The following is a 19,634-nucleotide window of genomic DNA, read 5'->3' as shown; positions in this document are numbered from 1 at the left end:
TTCTGTTATATGTGGCAATCTGCATCCACATTCCTGTAACAAAATCTGTGTCTTTAAGAAATAGGTTATGTAGTTTCCTTTCCCAGAAATATTCTTGCTTACTGTTACTATTATCAGGATTTCCTAAAAGAGCATAAAAGATTTAGGTGCCCAGACCTTAATGAAATTAAGTAAAATGTATGCTCCAAACGCTTGTGGACTGTGTCCTGATCCAATATCGGGAGGGTTTTGTTACGATCCCAAGGACGACATTAAGACGCTATAACCGGTCAAGTATCGTACAACTTTTTAACTTTATTTTCCACAAAGTCGGGAGAAAAGGTGGGGGAAAGGCGAAGAAGAGGCGAAGGGGAGAGAAGAACAAGGGCAAGGGGAAAAGATAGCAAAAGTTGGAAGAGAAGAAAACAAACTAGCTACCGCCACTCCGAGTCCGATGATATTCCGCTGACTCCGAGATCTTCAGTCGTTGCAAGCCCCCCCCCAGCGGCGGTGGCCACGGCCCGGCCGCGACGAGCGTGGAGTTTGGCACAGAGGCAGCCGCTCCGCGGGGCTCCTTCCCCCCTTTATTCACACAGTTTGCAGTTTTTGTAGGTTCCTGCCCCGCCTCTGAGGGGGGAGGTGCTTCCTCACTTCCCATGCAGATTAGCTGTCGTGTGCAGTCCGCCCTCCCGGAACCTTCCAGAAACGGGCTGGGGGCATCTGGGGTTCTTCTGCTCATGCGCAGATTGCAAATGTGTACGTGCGGTTCGTGCCAGACGTGCTGTTCCCCTAGAAGCCTTCTTCTGCCCTTTTTGCACCTTTTTTTTCCCCTGCGCAGGCACATGAGGTTGTTTACCTCTAAACTGTGGAGAAGATGGTTTCTTTTGTTCGAGGCAGGATGTTCAATGCCAGGAAATGGCGGTGCAGTGGCAATGTCGAGACAAAACTGCATTTAGTACCGGTTTTCTACAGACTGTCTTGAAAATTTCAGTTTTCATATATAATAAATGAGGCACTGTTAACTATTGCTGACTAACATCATTAATGTTTGCTTTTCCAGAGGAGCGTGATGACAGAACTGAGTCTAATCTTAGGGTGGCTTTGAGAAAGAAGAGATGGAGTTAGTGACCTTACCTGAGTCTGTGACCTTTGGTACTTAAAAGGCAAAGTAGATAAAAAAAACGTTAAATGAGGAATGGATGGCCTTTTCCTCACAGACTAAAATGCTTTCCCCTTGATGCAAAAGGAAATTGTGATGGAAATCTGGGACATCCTGAAATCTTAATGCAGGAATAGGGCTTCTGAGGCACAGTTCGTAACAACCACCAGAGCTGGCCCGCAGCTTGCTTCTTATTAAAGCATTAATGAAGTGTTGAATTCCAGGGACAGAACTGCCTTACATTTTAGGCATTATTTTTTTCTTTTTGGGCAACCACTGACCCTGAATTCACACTTGTGTACATTTTGGATTTGTTTACTATATGGGACAGCATTGGAGTCTTCCATCTGCTTAATTAGTACATTTTGGTTCAGTGATTTGAATTGTGTGTTACATTGCTTATTTCCTTTGGATGTCTTCAAAGAGCGATTCCCTTTGGGGTCTCTGCGCTCCTTTCAACTGAGCAAGTTGTAACTCTGGTCTCTCTGCGCTCCTTTCAACTGAGCAAGTTGTAACTCTGGTCTCTTATTATAAACCAGCTACAGGTAGAGTGGCACCTCCCAAAGTAAACACACCTACAAATGCCACATTGGCTTTTTCCAAATACCCATTCCTTCCCTTGGCCAACTCTGTTACAAGAGAATGACACTGCAGTATGCTAAGATTTAGATTTGATTTGCATTTCAGAAACTTGGTTCTCACAGAGTGATGCCATTTGGTTTCAGAGGTTTTGTTTTTTGATGTTTTATCCTTTCTGCTCAGCATTGGTTCAGCTACCTAGAAATGGGAAACTAGGGGATGAGATGCTTTTCTTCGATGACTTTGCTGTACAGCATCACCTCCCTATCTTCTCTGCTTCAGTAACTTACTCTTATTGGTATATGACCTTTTGTAGGTTTTCTCTACATAGAGTGGAAAGGCTTGTTAGTTCACTGAGTCCAGCTTCCTAGTTTGAGGCCTAAACTATTACGAGCCATGAAAAAGGGAAAGGGAAAGGGAAAGGGAAAGGGAAAGGGAAAGGGAAAGGGAAGGGAAAGGGAAGGGAAGGGAAGGGAAGGGAAGGGAAGGGAAGGGAAGGGAGGGGAAGGTGGCTTTCGATATCGAAGAAAGCACTTATTGATAGGAAACAGATTAAAAGGGATATTCAAATGATTTAGGCCCTACTCTGGGGGGAAAAAAAGATATAAACCAAGGTTTTAATTTAGAAAACACAAATCTAGAGATTTGTTGAGTAAATAAGTGGAAAATAGAATCCAGCTTCCATAGTCTACCCATCTGTTGCCCTATCTCCAGCTGCAGCCACTTCTGATGTTCCTAAATGTGATGAAAAAGAAAATAAAAAAAATTAAGACATGAGTCCTGAGAATACATCTTCCCAATATAAAATGAAAATAAAGAAATCCTTCCTCTCCACATATCCCCAGAAGCCATGGTAAGCTTTGGTTACAGTGGTTGTCTTAACACAGAGCTGCAGGTGCTATTGGCACTCTGAACGCAATGCATAGCTTATTATCCTTTCCCTGGTCCATGAAAGGATGAAATGAATAAAGGATTCACAGATTTACAAGCATTAATGTTGGAAGGGATCACCACAACTATTCCACCTGAGTCTCTGGAACAACGGGCCACAGAATTTCTCCGGGGGGGGTGGGGGTGGGGATTTAATCATATCTCCTAGAATGATTTTTAATTTTATTTTACAGATTCAAAGCCACATCGAGTTGTGTCCCCCACTCATTTAGGATACTGTTACATAGTTCAATTACCCTCGCTGCTAGAAAGCTATGTCTTATCTCAAGGCTGAATTTGTCTAACTTTCAGCCTCTGATCTAGTTATGTCTTTGTCAACACGCTTGGAAAACCTCCTGCTATCGCTTCTCTTTTCCATGTGTAAGTAGCTAGACACAATGATCAAGCCACCTCTCAGTCTTCTCTCAGATAAACTGAAGAGATTGAACTCAGTAAGCCTCACACAGTATAACTTATTTTCCAGCTGCTGGATCAAACCTCTCAAACCTTTCATCTCTGGCACTGTTATTAAGCTGTGCTGCTGCCCTGGAATGTGGGAGGGTTCTTCAAAGGATTTTGGAGTGACCACCTGATATTCTCACTGAAGTACTGTCTGAGGGGATGTTGGTATTTCTTTTGATTCAAACGTTGGCTTTAAGAACCTAGTGGCTACGGCTGTTTTAGGACTCAGTAATGGCTTTGCCACAAGCCACAAGCAAACAGGAGAGCAGCTCATTGCTATGGAAGGCAGATGTGCCTCCAGGTTTCTTTCTGCTACACAGCACATATTCCTGGTATGATTTTTTTCTCCCTCTGCTCTAGCAAATGAAGCTGTGGACACATGCATGTGATGGACAACATCAAAGCTCTGCTTACACCTCATACAATCCACCCTCTGCACACAGAAGGGAATGCAGCGGCCCCAGGGAGGTTGTTCTCTTCCACAGGTTACAAACTCTAATCTAAAAAACTACCCCAACATATAAAAGCACAAACAGATAAATGTGTGTACACAATTCTTTGCTGGTCCTTTAACATTTCTGATTAATACAAACATTTGTGATTTAAATCAACAATTTTCAAAACACTTTTATATTAATTGTGGGTCTAATGCATTTTTAATGACATTTCAAATCATTTCATTTTGGGGGGAATGCCTTCAAAGTCCACAGATAATCAAATATCTTTCCCTTGACTTCAGTGAGTTCTGATCAGTTCCTTATACTAGAAGGGTTTAATCTTTTAAAGTTATAATTAACATGACATGTTATTTTGTGCTATCCTCTAACATCATTTCTAAAATAGCTCAGTTGCTTATTAACATAATTTTACAGGACCTTCAAGTCCTGTAAGCATTTCCTGTAAGGAAATAACACTGTAATTGAGGAAATAGTTGACCACTTTTCATCACAAGGTTTTATGCACTTTTCAAGGAATGAGTAAACTTGAGGCACAACAAAAATGACTGAGAACAATAAAATGCATTATGCATAGCTTTCTGTATGTTTATAGGTTTGCTGATTGATAAAAATACAAATATAAAAATAATAAAAGACTATAGATAAAATCTTGGATCCCATCTGTGACTTGTTCTCATCCTCATTGTAGAACTCAAACATTGTCACATGGATTGGAGTTTCTTAACAAGGAGATAGAGTAACAGACATTTTAGGCAAGGAAACAAAAAGGAGCATCTTTACACAGATTTGACCAGGCCACATGCTTTGCAGGATTTTACTGCAGCTGTCACACACGCAGACTCACAGTAGCAGCTCAGTACCATGTTTATTTCCTCACCTCATATGTGGAATATGCTCTGCTCAACTTTTCATAGGGTGAAGCACATCCCAAGAGACATTTAAATCCCTTTTCCCTGGGTCCCATGTTTACTTATCTGCACCAGGCTCCATTGCTGTCTAAAGTCACCCCTGCAAAGGTGGACTGAAAATCAATTGATAATAAGCAGCAAGAATTTGTTAATGTCAAGGTGTCACAGTGCAAAATTAGTAGCTGGTTTTCCCAGACATCCCTGAAACCTCAATAACTTACCCAAATATCCTCAGCCACAAAGGAAGAACAGTATGTCACCAGCTCTACAGTCTGCATTTGGTATCTCTCTCTCTTCAGCTTTCTCAATACAGTCCTTTGAAGGTGCTTATTCTGCTTTGTGAAGCAGACTGCTGAATCTGCAGTATCCAAAAAGCATAATGAGAGTGTCAAAACTTAGTACTGATAAGGTAAACACTTTTCTAAATGAACTTGTGCTGCTGACACCAAACCTCATTCTGACACAAAAGAATACGAAACAGAGTAAAGGGAATCATCTGCCCCTTAAAAGTCCAGCAGCAACTCATGAACTCAAAGTCCTGTCTATTGCTATCTTGTGAAAGAGAGGTAAATTTGCCTTCCCCGCTTTGTAGCAGTATGGGAATGGGATGGGATGGGCAGGGCAGAACTGAGGGCTTGCTCAGGGCTAAGCACAAGACACATCTATGCCACCAAAGCAACCAAGAGCAGAGGAACTCACGTGGGTAGCAACATGCAGGATCCTGCAGTCTTTTGGCCATGAATCTTCTTGGACTCCACCCATCACTAGCCATAGCTTTCAGAAGTGGAGTAGCCACGCAGTCCAGTAAACAGCTGGAGGTCTGACATCCCACTCTCTCCTTCTGAGAAACAAAGAGAATTTGGATACCAAATCCATTGCTGATCTCTGCAAGATCTAGTGTAGTTCAGATTCTTCAGCTTCCTAAGTCACACACAGTCCTATCTGCTGCTCCAAGTACCTTATCTTAATTCATATTCAATCAATTCTTACTACTATAAATAGAATAATAATAAACACAGGGTACATTGGTGGGCTCAATAAAGATTGTGCAGTTACCTGGCAAACATAAAGTTTGCTTATTACAACAGCAGCTAGTAACAGCCGCATAACAATTTGTATTCTAGATCCCTGTCCTCATTTCTTATAACCTTCAGGTGTTCAAAAGAGGTGCCTCACACTGAGCTGTTAATTCCATATTTAGGCACCTTGACTTTAAATGTACTGAGTGCCTCTTGGCTCTGATGAATGTCAAACAGCTTTCAGCTTCAGAAAATTGCATGAATTTCTAATTTTTTTTCAAGTCTGTGGATCTGTCCTTGAAGATAAGGCAACTTCCATATATGTTTTTATTCTATTAAATAAGAAGAATATTTCCCATATAAGAATACCAATAATAATTTTAAAAAGAGTAGGGGATGTCATATAAAAAACAGGCAAATGGTCCGGCTAGCTATTCAAAAGTTACTAGAGTTAAGGTTTCACATGAAATGCAAATTTTCCTATAGAAGGAAAGCCAGGATCCTTAACAACTGATTTGTAAGGCAAACATGGAGAAAGATAGGTGTGTTTATGTACTCTTAACACATTTCAAGATTCGTCAGAGATTAATCTCATTAATGTTTACAAATTTAACACTTATTTGGTACTTAACGCTTTTAAACTCTAGTTTGAAATTGCAGACCACAATTATTATGTTCTACAATGCTCTTATTCCTTTGTTATACACAAGAAAACTGGGTCTTCTCAATAAGCTACAGAGTAATGGAGTTCTGGCTTTACAATAATTGTTGAAACAAGAAAAGTTCCATTTTCACATATCAGATGCAGAGGGGGAACCGTGGCGTGTGGCTGATGAGTAGCTTGATATGAGGATGTGGACAAAGATTCTAAAACATTTGGGGGCTTAATGAAACTAATATGTAGCTATTAAGGGAAAATCTTCAAGGGCTTAAACAGAGGGAAAGAAAACAAATTGCTTGCAGTCACCCAGAGAGATGTTACTAAGAACAGTAGATGAAAAAACGGTAGAGCAGGAAACTGGGACAAGTCATAAGAAAAGGGTCTTTTTTCATTGGAAATGTCCTTCACTTGCCCTCTTGCTTGAATCTCTCTGACAAATTAGAGAATTAAGTTATTCAAAGAGAAAGAGAGGAAGAAAGAAAGAGGGGAAGGAAGAGGGGAGGAAGAGAGGAAGAAGGGAGGAATAAAAAAAAGGGAGAGAGGGAGAAAGGAAGAAGGGAAGAAGGGAAGAATGGAATGAAGGCAGGAGGAAGGGAGGGAGGGAAAGAATATAAGAGAAGACCATGTGTCTGAGAAGGACTGATAAGATGACTGGGTAGGTCTTTTCCAACCTCTGTTTCGGTATCATAAGTCTCTCAGAATTCAGAGTGGTCTAGGTGGAAGATGCACCAAAGAATTTCTAGTGCTGGGCTCTAAGTGTTATTTTTCCCTTTGATTTTTCAGAAAAAAATAATGTATTGTTTATTTTTGCTTTATTAATATTTTTCCTATGCCTCAGATCTGTTCTAAAATGCATGCCTCTTGAAATAATAGACTCCATTTCATTGTAGGTTCTACTAGTTCAAAGCCACACTTGTGTGAGTGAGGAGCAAAAACCAACAAGCGCAATTAATATCAGGCTCAAATTCTGATTAAGTGACCTGCAATTCACCCCTCTGCCCTCATATTCATTTTCCATGGATAATTATTAAATAAGCATCCCAATTCAGCTTACCGTCTTTTGTCCCAAATATGATGCAGGGCTTCAGTAACTTTATACTTAAAAGCAACTGAAAAAGAAAACAAAATAAAGAATGATATTTTAATAACATACATTATACCAGCAATGTTTTATAGAATTAAAAATTGTAATTTTTGGAAAAGGGTTAGTTTGAAATATATTGCTTAAGGAACTGGGAGGCCCCAGTCTTTCAGAAGTAGTCCCCTTGGAAGACAGCGCAAGAGTGGACGTCCACCTGCTGAACTTAAGTATATAGCCAAATCCCAGATACTTAGGATTAGCTCAAAGTACTTCAACTGTGTCACAGTAAGTTCAAAACCTTCACAGAGTATCAAGACCCACTCTGAGCAATGATAAATTTGATCAAATGGGAAACTGAGACAAAAAAGACATTGCTCACATGGGAAACTCGTTTCTTGCATCTTGTACTCCTTTTTTTTTTTTTTTTTTTTATCAACAAGAAATGCCGAAGGCTTTCTGAACAACAGAAAATGTGCAATTTCTTTCACAAACATACATCTATGCTTTGTTTTGTTATTGTTGTTGACAGAACCCTTCATTATGCCCTTAAAGAATCATTTTATGTTTATTTGTACTGTCTATACAGATTTGGGGACTTGTTTTATGAATTGCCAGAGGGCAATGTCTTTTTTTAATAAAAGTTTATTACACTTTGATTGATTTCCCTGATATTCATTGTGTGTGTCTGTGTTACAGTTACTCATTTTTGCTCTAAAGCCCAAATTACTCTACCTAATGTACCAGAGGAGCATCGTAACTGTTTGCAGTTGACAATGCAAAATGTTTCTCAGCTTTATTTCTCAGTGCAGATGTTCCCATGGAAAATTCATTGAGGGCTAGTTTTCCAGGGCCCTTATTTATTAATTCATGGTAGTTTGCAAGAGTAAGTCATGAGTGAGAAGCACAAATGTGAGATAGAGCTCAGCCACCTGATCACATTACCACAAATTAACAAATCACTATGTGTTATCTGAAATGTGGTAGGGATGCTAAATGCATCCATATGCACGCATTTACCAACAGCAAATACATATGAAAAAAGAAGAAAAAACAAAAAAGTTGGCTTATCTTAGCATGTAGTGAAAGGCACTTGCACTAAACCAAATAACTTCGTGCTTTCCACAAGCTAAAAACACATAGATATAGTTCCTGTGGCTCAGCTGATATTTGGTAACTTGCTAAACACCAGTAATTGGAACATGATTCTGAAGAACATGCCTGAGTGTCTTTTCTGCTCTTTCTTACTATGAATATCACTATATTATTTGCCATTATTTGCAGTTGTTCTGGATAAGATTAAAATTGCCTGAGTTTCATCACTTGGTGAGTCAATTTTTATCTCCCAACAGAGTTCCTGTCTTTAACTCAAGTAATGTTCTTTAAAAGTGGCAATGGCTTTTTAGTGGGGCAGAATGAAATGAAATGTTTCAATGAAACATGAGGCGCGTGTTATTCCCTCAGTGCTTTTCTGCTTCTCATATCACCTATGGGGATGGTTAGATTAAATAGACATAGTGAGCATACTCTGTAGAGACATTTAGGGGAGAATCATTAAAGCAGCCTGCGCTTGCCTTCCATCACTTCACCTACTCTATTTGCAACCTAATGCATCTCAATCAAGACTACAATGACTGATGCTTTACAGCTAGATATTCATGCTCGTTGAAGGACATAACTGGGCTGGCAGGCTTTGACTTGAAGAGAATGACATTGGCAACACTCATTCAGCAACCTTTGGTGAGCAGTGGTAAGGCAGTATGACTTCAGTTGCTGAATGGACAAAGCTGCCTGCCCCTGCTAGCAAGAGATAGGAATTAAGCCATGAAACTAATGAACAGTAGAGGAGACGGAAGGCAAGGTTATGCTGTCCTTCGCCCATGGTCCTGGATTTTAATTCTCCATCCTGCTTCCCGCACAGCCAATAATGGCCATCACACAAGGTTAAAACAAATTTCTGCAGTTACTCTGAATTTTCTGCCTCTGAATAGATCGAAATCTCTCTTCTCGTGGTCTCCAGCTTTTTTTATACTTATACGCTGTCACCGTCCTGTGCTCTGGGTGGGTCACCCCAGAGTGTCCACTGAGCCTGGGCTGCAACAGTATGAGAAATGGCACCCACTGCAGTAGGTGGCTTCAGAAGAAAATGAACTTTTCAATCCAAACGCAGGTACACAGTGAGCTGCAACATTTATATAAGTGATCTGTTGATTTTGCTATGACCTATATGTAAATATGGGAGGTGTGTATTTTAACAGCACAACTTAGAGAGGCTCAGCAGAAAGGGGGGCTAAGATATGCTGTCCTGGGAGAGCTCCTTCCACCTTAAAATATTGTATGATTCAGTGAATCTGTCCCGGTCATCCCTCTCCAACGTTTGGCACCATGGGATGGAAGTGCTACTGCTGTGCCCTGTGCTGGCTGTTTTGCCATAAAAACTCCCTGACACCAGGAGCGTGGATGGAGAACGGGCTCCCTGTAAATAGAGCTGGCCTCCCGAAACAAGAAGAAACCAGGAAGAACTCCACTGATAGTGGTGAGGCTACAATACTGGAGAAAACACATGAGATCAGACAGCTCAAAATGTTTCCACATAGCTTTGTTTCTATCTTTTTCCTTTTAAAGGGCTTTGTTTCCCTTGCTCTTATACATTATTCCCCTGTCATAAGGGAGATAATATTCAATTATATAGCATGCTGTAGGCAGAAAATACTCTCGCTATCATGTACAGGCAATCCTCTGCTTTCTGAAGCTTCCCAAGCATTCCAGACCCTGTTTTTATCTACCGGCCTGTGTTTGACACAAAATCTGGAAATTACTTTGCTGCCAAAAGTATACAAGGGAGGTGAGAGACAATCTGTGGGCTTCTGCTAGAGCAAACACAAAGAACCATTCTCTCATCTGGTAAAACAATAAGATTAGTCCTTTTATCATTAATTTTTTTGCTCTCCTTCACTGCTTCGTAAACACCGCTTGTATGACTTTGCCTCTTATCGTCTGCAAACTGAATCTGCTTTTGTTGAAGCAGTGTCAATCACAAGGGGTTTTCTGCTCATATACTTAGTGATATGACTGATTGAAAAAGAAGACAGGCTTTCATTTGGGTCTGCAGTATGTGACATACTCACTGTTGGAAACGTAAGGGGGGAATAAAACAAAGGGAACAATTTGGTAAAACATAACCCAAAGTTCACTTGCCTCTGTCAAGCAGATTAAGATAAAACTGAAGGAGGTCAAAGCTATTAACATTTAGACCAGTATATAACAAGTTAGCATCTAGTTAGATATTGCCTTTCTAATTGGAGAGAAGCTTGTTTCTAACTTTTTATGTAAATACTAACAGTAGCAAAAGCCTGGGTGGTCTCAACATTGTAACGCAGTGACATATTTGACCCACAGCTCCCTGCAAAAATGTCCTGTATGACCAACCTCACATTTAAATTGTAAATAAGCCTCTTGATTCCTTTCTACTGACTATGAAAACTTCGCAGTGATACTTCTGGGCTTGCTTTAAATTTGTTTTCCCAAAAGCCAAGTTCTCCTTCACACCATACACTTTGTGACAATCTTATTAATGTTCAGCTCTTTGGATCAAGCAAGAAGATTACTGCAGCCACCAGTAAGGACCACAGACATGACTTTTTTGTTAATTAACTCCCATAGCAAAAGCATTAGCAAGACTGACTTTTATACAAGTCAGATGCTTATTTATGGAATAGTCTTCACATTTCCAAGTCACATTATTCTCTGATTTTACGGTGCTCTCTCCACAGCTCCTTATTCTAAATCCAATGGTGAGTGAAGCAGGATGGGTTACCAAGGGAAAATAAATTAAAGAGCAGACAGAGAGCACTGTTAGCCTTTGGAAGGAGGTTTGGTTAAGCTTTAGTAGCACTGGCTCAAATAAATAGCACAATGGCTATATTTTAGCATATTGCAGGCACACCTAGTTAATCAGTCCCTAAATTGGATTACCTTGTTTGCTGAAGATTAATAAGTTTGGGCTTGGTATATGGCTAGAAAAACCACTCATCTTTTAGTGGGGGCTGAGCGCAGGCAGAGTGGGTTTATGGCTTCATCCCAGTATACTCTGTTGTTATTCCCAGTATGATCCATCTCCAATCCAGAGCTTCGTTTCTGTAACTGCCTACTTTCAACAGAATACACTGGTACATGTGGATACAGAAGCATTCACGGGAATAGGATGCAAAATTTAAATTGGAAATGATTCTTAGAAATTCATTTTGGTTTTTCTCCAAAAATTGGAACCGTAAGTTTCTCTACTGTAAGACTTTGAAAGTTGCAGAGTGTCATGTCCAGTGAGCTGTCCCACAAAAAGACTGATGCAATGAACCATCTTGATCCACTTGCAGTCTCTGTCATTTTTAGCTAACGTGCCCTTCCGCATCATCAGAGGAAGCTCTACCTCTAAAACCTGGCCTTAAAACTAGTACCTTAGAACAGTATATTGTCATGAACAAGTAAAGTTCCTTATTCAAGCAGTTACAGCCCAGGACTTCCTTTAAACCACTTTAAGCCCAGAGGGGATCCTCACAGAGTTAAGCACTTAACAGTGATATCACCTTAGCTTTTAAATCCTATTGCAATCCCTTGATATCAGGAAGGCACTGTGTGTTAAATTCACATGGTCCCTTTGGAGCACAGTGTCACCAAGCACAGCAAGGGTCATCAAAGCTTTTCAGGCCCAATTTTCTAGAAGGTATATGTGGCTGTCTCACGTGAAATCAAAATCTAACCCTCTCTGCCTAATGTGTCCATCTATCACCTGTCCGTCATTCCATTCATACTGACGCAGCAGTAACATTGCCACCATAAGATGCATAGCCAATCTGCCTTTTTTTTTTTTTTTTTTTCTGGATATATTTGGAAGGAGATGAGTGTCACATTAGTCCTCTTTCTGTTAATCTGGTCAGCATTGTTAAAGAGACTGCCGTTAGCTTCTGATAGAAGGGATACAAAATTCCAACTCTCTGATCTTTTTCCTTCAAACAATGAAAAAAAATTTGCAGTAAGAAAAGTTTACTTCAGGCAGATAAATAGCAACCTGTCATTTTGGAAGAATCAGAACAGTTTATATTCAGCTTTTTGAAAGTAACACAAATAAAATGTGGCAAAGACTGACACATATCCATGAAACATTTGGCACTAGTGATTTTGCATTTTTCATCAAAAAGTAATTTCACAAATCTCTATTTTCCAAGTAATGAATTTGCTTGAGCATTTAGGGTCCATAGAAAAAGAATAACATTAGTTAGTATTAATTATAGTGATAGTCCTAAAGCAGAAAGGTCATTTTATGAAAAGCAGAGGGTTTTGATGAGAAAAGCAATATATTTTTGACGATGCAAATTAACTAATTCTGTTGAACATTGATCTAATTCGAAAGATGGAATCATAACTGCAGGAAAAATAATAGGATTTCAATTTAAAAATACAGAAGTGTATCATAAGTGACTAACATCAACACACCAAAGATGAACAGAATCATAAATGAGGTTGCTGCAAAGTGCTCCAAAAAATCTCTAATAGGAAACAAACATAAAGAGGGACATACTCAAAATGAGATCATCTTCTCTAACTCAAGACTGGAAGTTAGCTATCATTTCTAACTTCATCCATTCACAATTACCATACAGAGCCAGATCTAAGATCCACTGAAATTAGCAGTAACTCCCACTCAAGAGCCAATTTTCTGGTTTCTAGGGTACATGTTGTACTGCAGCCTGACTCTCTGATCCACTTTGCCATCTGGCAATCTATCAAGCAAGGCATCAGCAAAGTATAAAAAGCTGAGACATGGCAAAGCACTATGTCCTCCCTAAAATGTCAGCTGTGATAGAACTGTTGAATATATTCCACCTCTAATCCAGCTCTCTTATTTGGGAATTATTCAATGGGAAGTCATTTCTGTCCTTTTAAATTCTGTTATGCCACCAAAATGTTGTAAAAGAACTATAACATAACTGGAAAATAGGTACAAAGACATAAGTAATCCTTAATCTGTAGATAAGTGTATTAATAAAGAGGTACAGAAAGGAATACTATGTTATTTTTATTACTGTTTTCTGCAGGTAATTACCAAAAAACAGGAAAACTGTCTCCTTAAGCAAACATCCATGAAATAAGAAGAAAAATAAGTAATGCAATGTCAGCACTTCAGTCTGAATAGTGTAATTTGGAGTTCTCGTGACACCAAATAAATATATGCCTGGAACTTCTACATGCTATAAATAACAAATTCCTTAACTCATGTGCTGAATCCAACACTTTTGGAATGCTGTATTGCATTATTTTATCTTTATAGATAAAAAGAAAATTATCAAAGAAATAGACTAAAAAAACAGCAGTAGCTTAGATAAAAGTGATCATGCTTTGCCTGTTTGTTATATATAATCACAATTAAGTCCAGGCCAGTAACATGTATGGATGGATTAGAAGAGCCAATTTTGCAAAGCTGAAAACAATTATGAGCTAAATCAGTCGGGAGAAAGAAATTAGACAGGAAATGTGGATAATAATTGGGAAGTGTTTAAAAACATTTTACCAAAGATTTAAAAAAAGAAAGGAAGCTGGGCTAGCCTAAATGTTGACTTGGACAGAAGTGAAAACAGCTATATAAATCAAAATGATTATGCAAAAAAGGCAATTACTAGAATGCATGAGTTTTAAGCAGAAGATAAGAACTATAAAAACAACTGAAAGAGATGGAAGCAAGAAGCAAGTTTTATCCATCAGTTAAGGATAACAAGATTTTTATTTTTTAATTCTAAGAGCAAAAAGCTACCCTAAGAAGTGTTCTGGCCCATTACTACACAAGAGTGTGGTCATGTCAATAATATATGCAAAAAGCAGTATGTTCTGTAAATATCTGATCTCTGTTTGAGAAAAATCAGATAAAATCAGTTCTGTCATAAGATGATAATGCAATGTTGTCTATTCCGGCAATAATTCAGGAGAATGATGAATAACAAATGAAATCAGCCAGTTTGGATAATTTGCAATCAAGAGCTTTAAAGAGCTGGCTGAAGAAATTTCAAAACTACTAATATTACTTTTTAGTAAGTCTGAGAACACTGGAGAAATTCCAAGGGACGGGAAAAAAAGCCAACATTACATCAGTATTCTTTTTTTTTTTTTTAAGATATAAAAGTAGCTCAGGCTGTTACAACCCTTTCAGCCTGGCATAGATCTGCATAAAATAATGTAAAAGCTTATGGAGGATTCATTTAGCAAAGAACTAAAGGCATGTGATACAATTAATGCTAAGCAAAAATGGTTGAAATGAAACTAGAACTTCTCGTGAGCATTCCTAAAAAACTCAGAGTTCTGTCCATAGGTGGCAAAGAAAGGCAAATGTGGCCACGCATGTATGACAAGATGAGACAGACAATCATGCTCCTCCTGTGTCTCTAAAGAGCCTAAAGACAAAAGTAACAAAACCACACTGGCACAAAAATGTTCTGCACTTAGAATAGTCCATACAAATGTGAACACAGCATGCAGAACAGAGCACATTTGAAAAGTGAATCCTACGTCTTTTGCAGCAACACTTGTTCAATCCCATGAAATGGGCAGGGTGTCTTTTTGTGACCCAGTTCTTAATTTCAAATGTCCTTTTTCCATCCTGATATTCAAGCAAGGTTTACGTGATATAGAAGGAGGAGATAAAAGCTTTAGTACTCCTGGTACTCAGGTCACTGAGGAATTTTCAACGCAGAGAGGCTTTCTATACTAACAGAATTTTGAAAGGGTAAACCAACTCCTAACTGGGTAACCCAGCTAATAATTGGGACTACTTGCTAACTGGTTAGGGTTAACTATGTGTAACATTGCCATTGATTTATGACTGTCAGGTTCACAGGTTATTTAGATTGTTCAATTTAGCACTTTTCCCCAGCTTTCAATTGAACATTTTGAACCAGGTGTTCAATGGATTGATCAATACTAGGTACAATAGGTCTCTGTACCTTTACATAAACAAAGTTGATTTTTATAGCCTTGGCGTGTTTTAAAGCTTTAACACTTTAAACCATTCAGCAGCACTCTTGCCATGTAACCATACGCTTTTCTTCACTTTCCTTAATTCGTATCAGATTGTGACTCAGTAACACACAGGGCAGCAAAATCTACTGTTCGCCTGGAGGACTGGACCCTGCAGATCTGTATGCACGACACTGCATGCAGGCAAATACTTCCTTTGATCCCAGTGAGACTATTCACATGCATAGCCTTGTTTAAGTGAATTGGTTGTAAGGGAAGGACAGACATTTTGAATATTGAGTTTTGTGGTCAGTGAGGGTTTCCCTAGGGCTCAGAGGCCATAGGGAGAGTGAGGTCTCATTTGCTCAGTGACTTGCACAATTTTCCCCCTATGAAATTCCCTCCCCCTATAAAAAGCCTAAGCCTACCACCTTGTGTGCATACATCTCAGATGCAGTGGGGTAGAGGACTAGTGAGACCCACCGCTGGCTGAGTCTGCTCGGTTTGGGGAAGGGAAGATGGCCCTCTGGAGAGGAGTAGGATGTGGGTGCAGCCCTTAAGGCTCATCTCACACTATAGAGCCCTATAGATGGCAAACTCTTCCCCTGCACCGTAGTCTTTGAATTAACCCACTAGACATATCATTCTCCATCACGTGATCTGGCCCAGTGTTTTCTTATGAAGACGATGCCTTAAAAGATCTGGAGAATGAAAGCCTTAAATCCATTTTCACGGCTGTACAGAGTACAGATGGCAGAGCAAGCAAAGCCCAGCTTTTCTGTTCTGAAACTCATGCTACCCTAATGCAGGAGCAGAAAAGGAAAGGGGCACCCTCATTTTTCTTCCTCAGCACCATGTTCCTGCGCTCTTGTTCAGACGTGCACACCCATCATGCTGTTCTTGAGCAAGTGGTCCTGGTTGGGCTGACCGTCACTTGGGATTTCTCTAAAATGGGGAGAATCTGTCTGAATAAATACCCCTCAGTCATGTGAAAAGCTGGTAGGAATAACTGATGCAGTCAACACATGGAAGAATTTACTGTCTTGCCCTGAGGTAAGAGGCAGATCTTCCTTAAGCACTTAAATAACTACAAATGTTTTCAACTCAGTGTTGGTATAAAACAATAATAAAAATAACCAGTCCATCTTCCTTCAAAACTAGTGGGAAGGGAAGGGGTAGCTCTTTGAGCTATCACCACAGTCCTGTTTTCATCTCACATATAGAAAGGCATAGAAAATGTGAGGCAGTCACAAATGTCTTAAAGAGCAAGTTAAATGATTACCACAGGCTGGGATCTTTTAATATTTTTTAAGCCGAATGTCACAGACTACACACATTTATGCATTTAACACAGCTTTAAATAGTATACATAAATGCATGTCACTGAATGGTGACAGCAGAATCTGGAAGATATTTTTTCTTTTTAAAAATATCCCACTTCTGTGTTGCTGTTCCATCTTGAAAAAGTGCCATATTCAGCACCCTAGACTCTAGGCCTTGAGCACCCTGCTTTTGTGGCCCTGTGGATCAGTCTCCCTCAGCAAAAGAGAAATTTTTAAAAATAACTCAAGTTGTCTCTGGTCTCAGAGGCTATATTTTGAAGAAGCAGCTTTCTTATGTTCTTATGCAGTCAAAACCTGTAAAAAGGAAATGAATCATGTTTTGATTCCTGCAAGAAATTGGGGATTATGTAGATTATTTCCTGATACATTATAAGGAAAAATGCTTACTTTCATAACGTAGTTATGTAGAACTGTAGCCAAATAAAAGGCTTCCACCTTTTAGCCATCAGATCCAGAAACTGGTATAATTTAACCCACTGAAAACAAACAAGAAATTTCTCCTTATGAAGCTATCCTCTTAAAATAATATCTTTTTATGAGAAGTTTCCCTGAGCCATTAATAGCAGAACTGTGTGTGTCTGTAAGAAGATTTTACCTGAAATGTTATTCAGTAAATGAAAAGAACCATAAAAATATATTACAAGCTATTACTAGAACAATCCTTCCAAGTTATTTTTGTATTACCATTTTCTTCTTTTAGAAACCCACAGCAATTTTTGAGGGAAAGAAGCCAGACAATCAAGAAACAGGTTAGTATCATAAGGGAAGAAAATATTTTTGTGAATGATTTGGAGGCCCAAATAATGGAGACCAAAGACCTGGGTGAGGTCCAGTTTAGGTCTTCACATACTGTAAAACTACATAGCCAGCTCACACCTCTTCAGAACTGCAGATCATGATCAATCTTTGAACGATGACTGTGACGTTAACATTACTCTGTCAGAAAAAGAGAGATTAGTTGATACCACCATAGCCATTTACCCTTCACAGTGTCCCTATCTTAACATTCACTTGCTTGAAGCGCTAGGGTTAGGATACTGCTTCTAGTGCTAAACTTACAGGTGTGCTGTATATGTACAGGGTTTGGCACCATTAGAGATCAAAGAAACTATGATTCTGCTGTTACTGATGATGATGATGATCATGATGTATATGCTAGTTTTTGGTCTGAAATAAAGGTTGCTAGATTGTCACTAAAAAAAGAAGTAATGGAAAAAAGAAACTTCCCTATTCACTGATTTGAATACTCCTCACAGAAAGTTGTCTGTAAGTTCACCATGCTTCTACTAACAAGTTCATAGACAAAGATGTTGTATAATTAAAGCCACTGGCATTTTAGATATTTTTCAACACAGGATTTAGCTGAAAAAAAATCATATCTATGTTTCACTGCAGTGCTTGAACTGAACTTTTAAATCAAAACCTCTGTAAGACAATATTATAAGTGAGACTTTCTTTCAAATTGTTTTACAGACAGCTGCAAATGGAAATTGTTGATAGTCAGTTTGCACAATTTGAAAATCCTGCTCTTGATCAAAATTAGAATAAATTATGATGTGTATGGTTTAAAAAATCCAAAGAATGGGTCCTTTAAAAGTATTTGAACAGAACAACTTCCGACTTTATGTGGTTGCTCATGAAGTTCACAAAGTTAATTTTTCACTGTTAGGTGATCTCTGTTGAAAAAAAACAAAAATATTAACCAAATGCCAGGCCAGCTTGTGTCCAGGTGGTGATTCTGAACTTCTGCGACAGTGCTCTTTTAAAGACTCTTCATTATTAATGTGCCATTGATAAACAATTGCTGTCCTGCAATATCTCAAATCTACTGATGCCTGTTATAAATTTCCCCATTCTGCACTGGAATGAAAGACTCAGAGCTACACTTAAAGGAACTGAATTCCATAGCCAGGCAGCTTAACTTGACAATTCACTTGATCCATAAAACATAGTCTACACACATGGACCATATTATAGGCATTTCAAAGGTGAATGAAGCAGAGTGGTCTTGTGAATAAGAAACGTAGGATGAAGCCATATCCTGCAAAGTTTTTTCTAAACAAGTACTAAGTCTTAAATTTAACCCACCACTGTTCCAAATGCTCTCAGGTAAATACAAAATGACCCCTATTCAGACATAAGAAAGGACAATTCTGATGAAACTTAGTGAAACAGAAAGATATCTGCTCTAACAGAAATGATAGTTTATGAAATGAAATGAAACATTAGCTCTTACACATAGAGGCTTTCATCCTGGGCTGTTTTGTCTATTTTGTTCATAGCAGCTTCATCCAGAAAGCACCAGTCTGAAGCGTCTCAGTTTTAATTAATAACCAGAAAGCTGAAAGATCACAGAAATTTACTTTATAATGGCATTTTCTGGAAAATAAAGAACATTCCCAATGAAAAAATAGCTGAGGAAAAAATTCAAGAAAGTTTTGGTGAGAAAAATCAATAGCAACTCAGGTTCGCCTTAAGATTAAGAAATTTGAAGATACATATTATTGCTTTATGAACAGCATTAAAATGGTTCAAGAAAAGAAGGTATTGCCACAAAGACCACACCTGCTGGTAAACTATTCTGGATCCTCTGCAGAGCACTGAAGATATACCAGAGCCACAAACTTGCTGAACCCAGGTCATCCCTTTATTAAGAGAGTGACTGTCTTGAGAAGTGCATAGCAAATGAACTGACTCAGTATCTGGTAAGAATATCTTGACCGTTATTTCACACGTCTTGCCTTCCACAATGGAAATGTTACCTTTTTGTGTTTGCATTGCAGAGAGCTCAAGAATGTTAATGAATATTATGACCACATTTCACTCAGTGGCAAGATTTCCAAATCTGGACAGGCAACCACATGCACACACGCTAATCAAGTCTCTCTCTTTCCACAGGAGGCTGCTTAGAGAAATGCATGATAGTAGCATTCATACTACATTGCTTAAGGAATAGGGAACAGATGGAGAAAATTGAATTCCCAGGGCCTATGGCTGCTAGGGGATTCCCCCATGCCACTTAAGTCTTTGAAATAAGGCAAGAACGTTTCCTAAAGC

The 19,634-nt window shown here is 38.9% G+C and overlaps 1 long non-coding RNA gene across 1 annotated transcript in view; it reads right to left on the bottom strand.

Moving 5' to 3' along the window:
• Positions 1-310: 310 nt before the first annotated feature.
• Positions 311-19,634, bottom strand: part of LOC112979331 (uncharacterized) — a 77,402-nt gene continuing 58,078 nt past the window's right edge. The window contains exons 3-7 of the long non-coding RNA XR_003258147.2: positions 7,210-7,264; positions 5,175-5,316; positions 4,697-4,833; positions 4,445-4,588; positions 311-2,452 (exon numbers count right to left, since the gene is read on the bottom strand). This is a non-coding gene — a long non-coding RNA (uncharacterized LOC112979331). The remainder of the gene's footprint in view (positions 2,453-4,444; positions 4,589-4,696; positions 4,834-5,174; positions 5,317-7,209; positions 7,265-19,634) is intronic.

This window comes from Dromaius novaehollandiae, chromosome 3 (assembly GCF_036370855.1).
Source record: "Dromaius novaehollandiae isolate bDroNov1 chromosome 3, bDroNov1.hap1, whole genome shotgun sequence".
In the NCBI taxonomy this organism is placed as follows: Eukaryota; Metazoa; Chordata; class Aves; order Casuariiformes; family Dromaiidae; genus Dromaius; species Dromaius novaehollandiae.
Note: the sequence above shows the minus strand (reverse complement) of the source record. Positions and strands in the feature narration are given on the sequence as shown.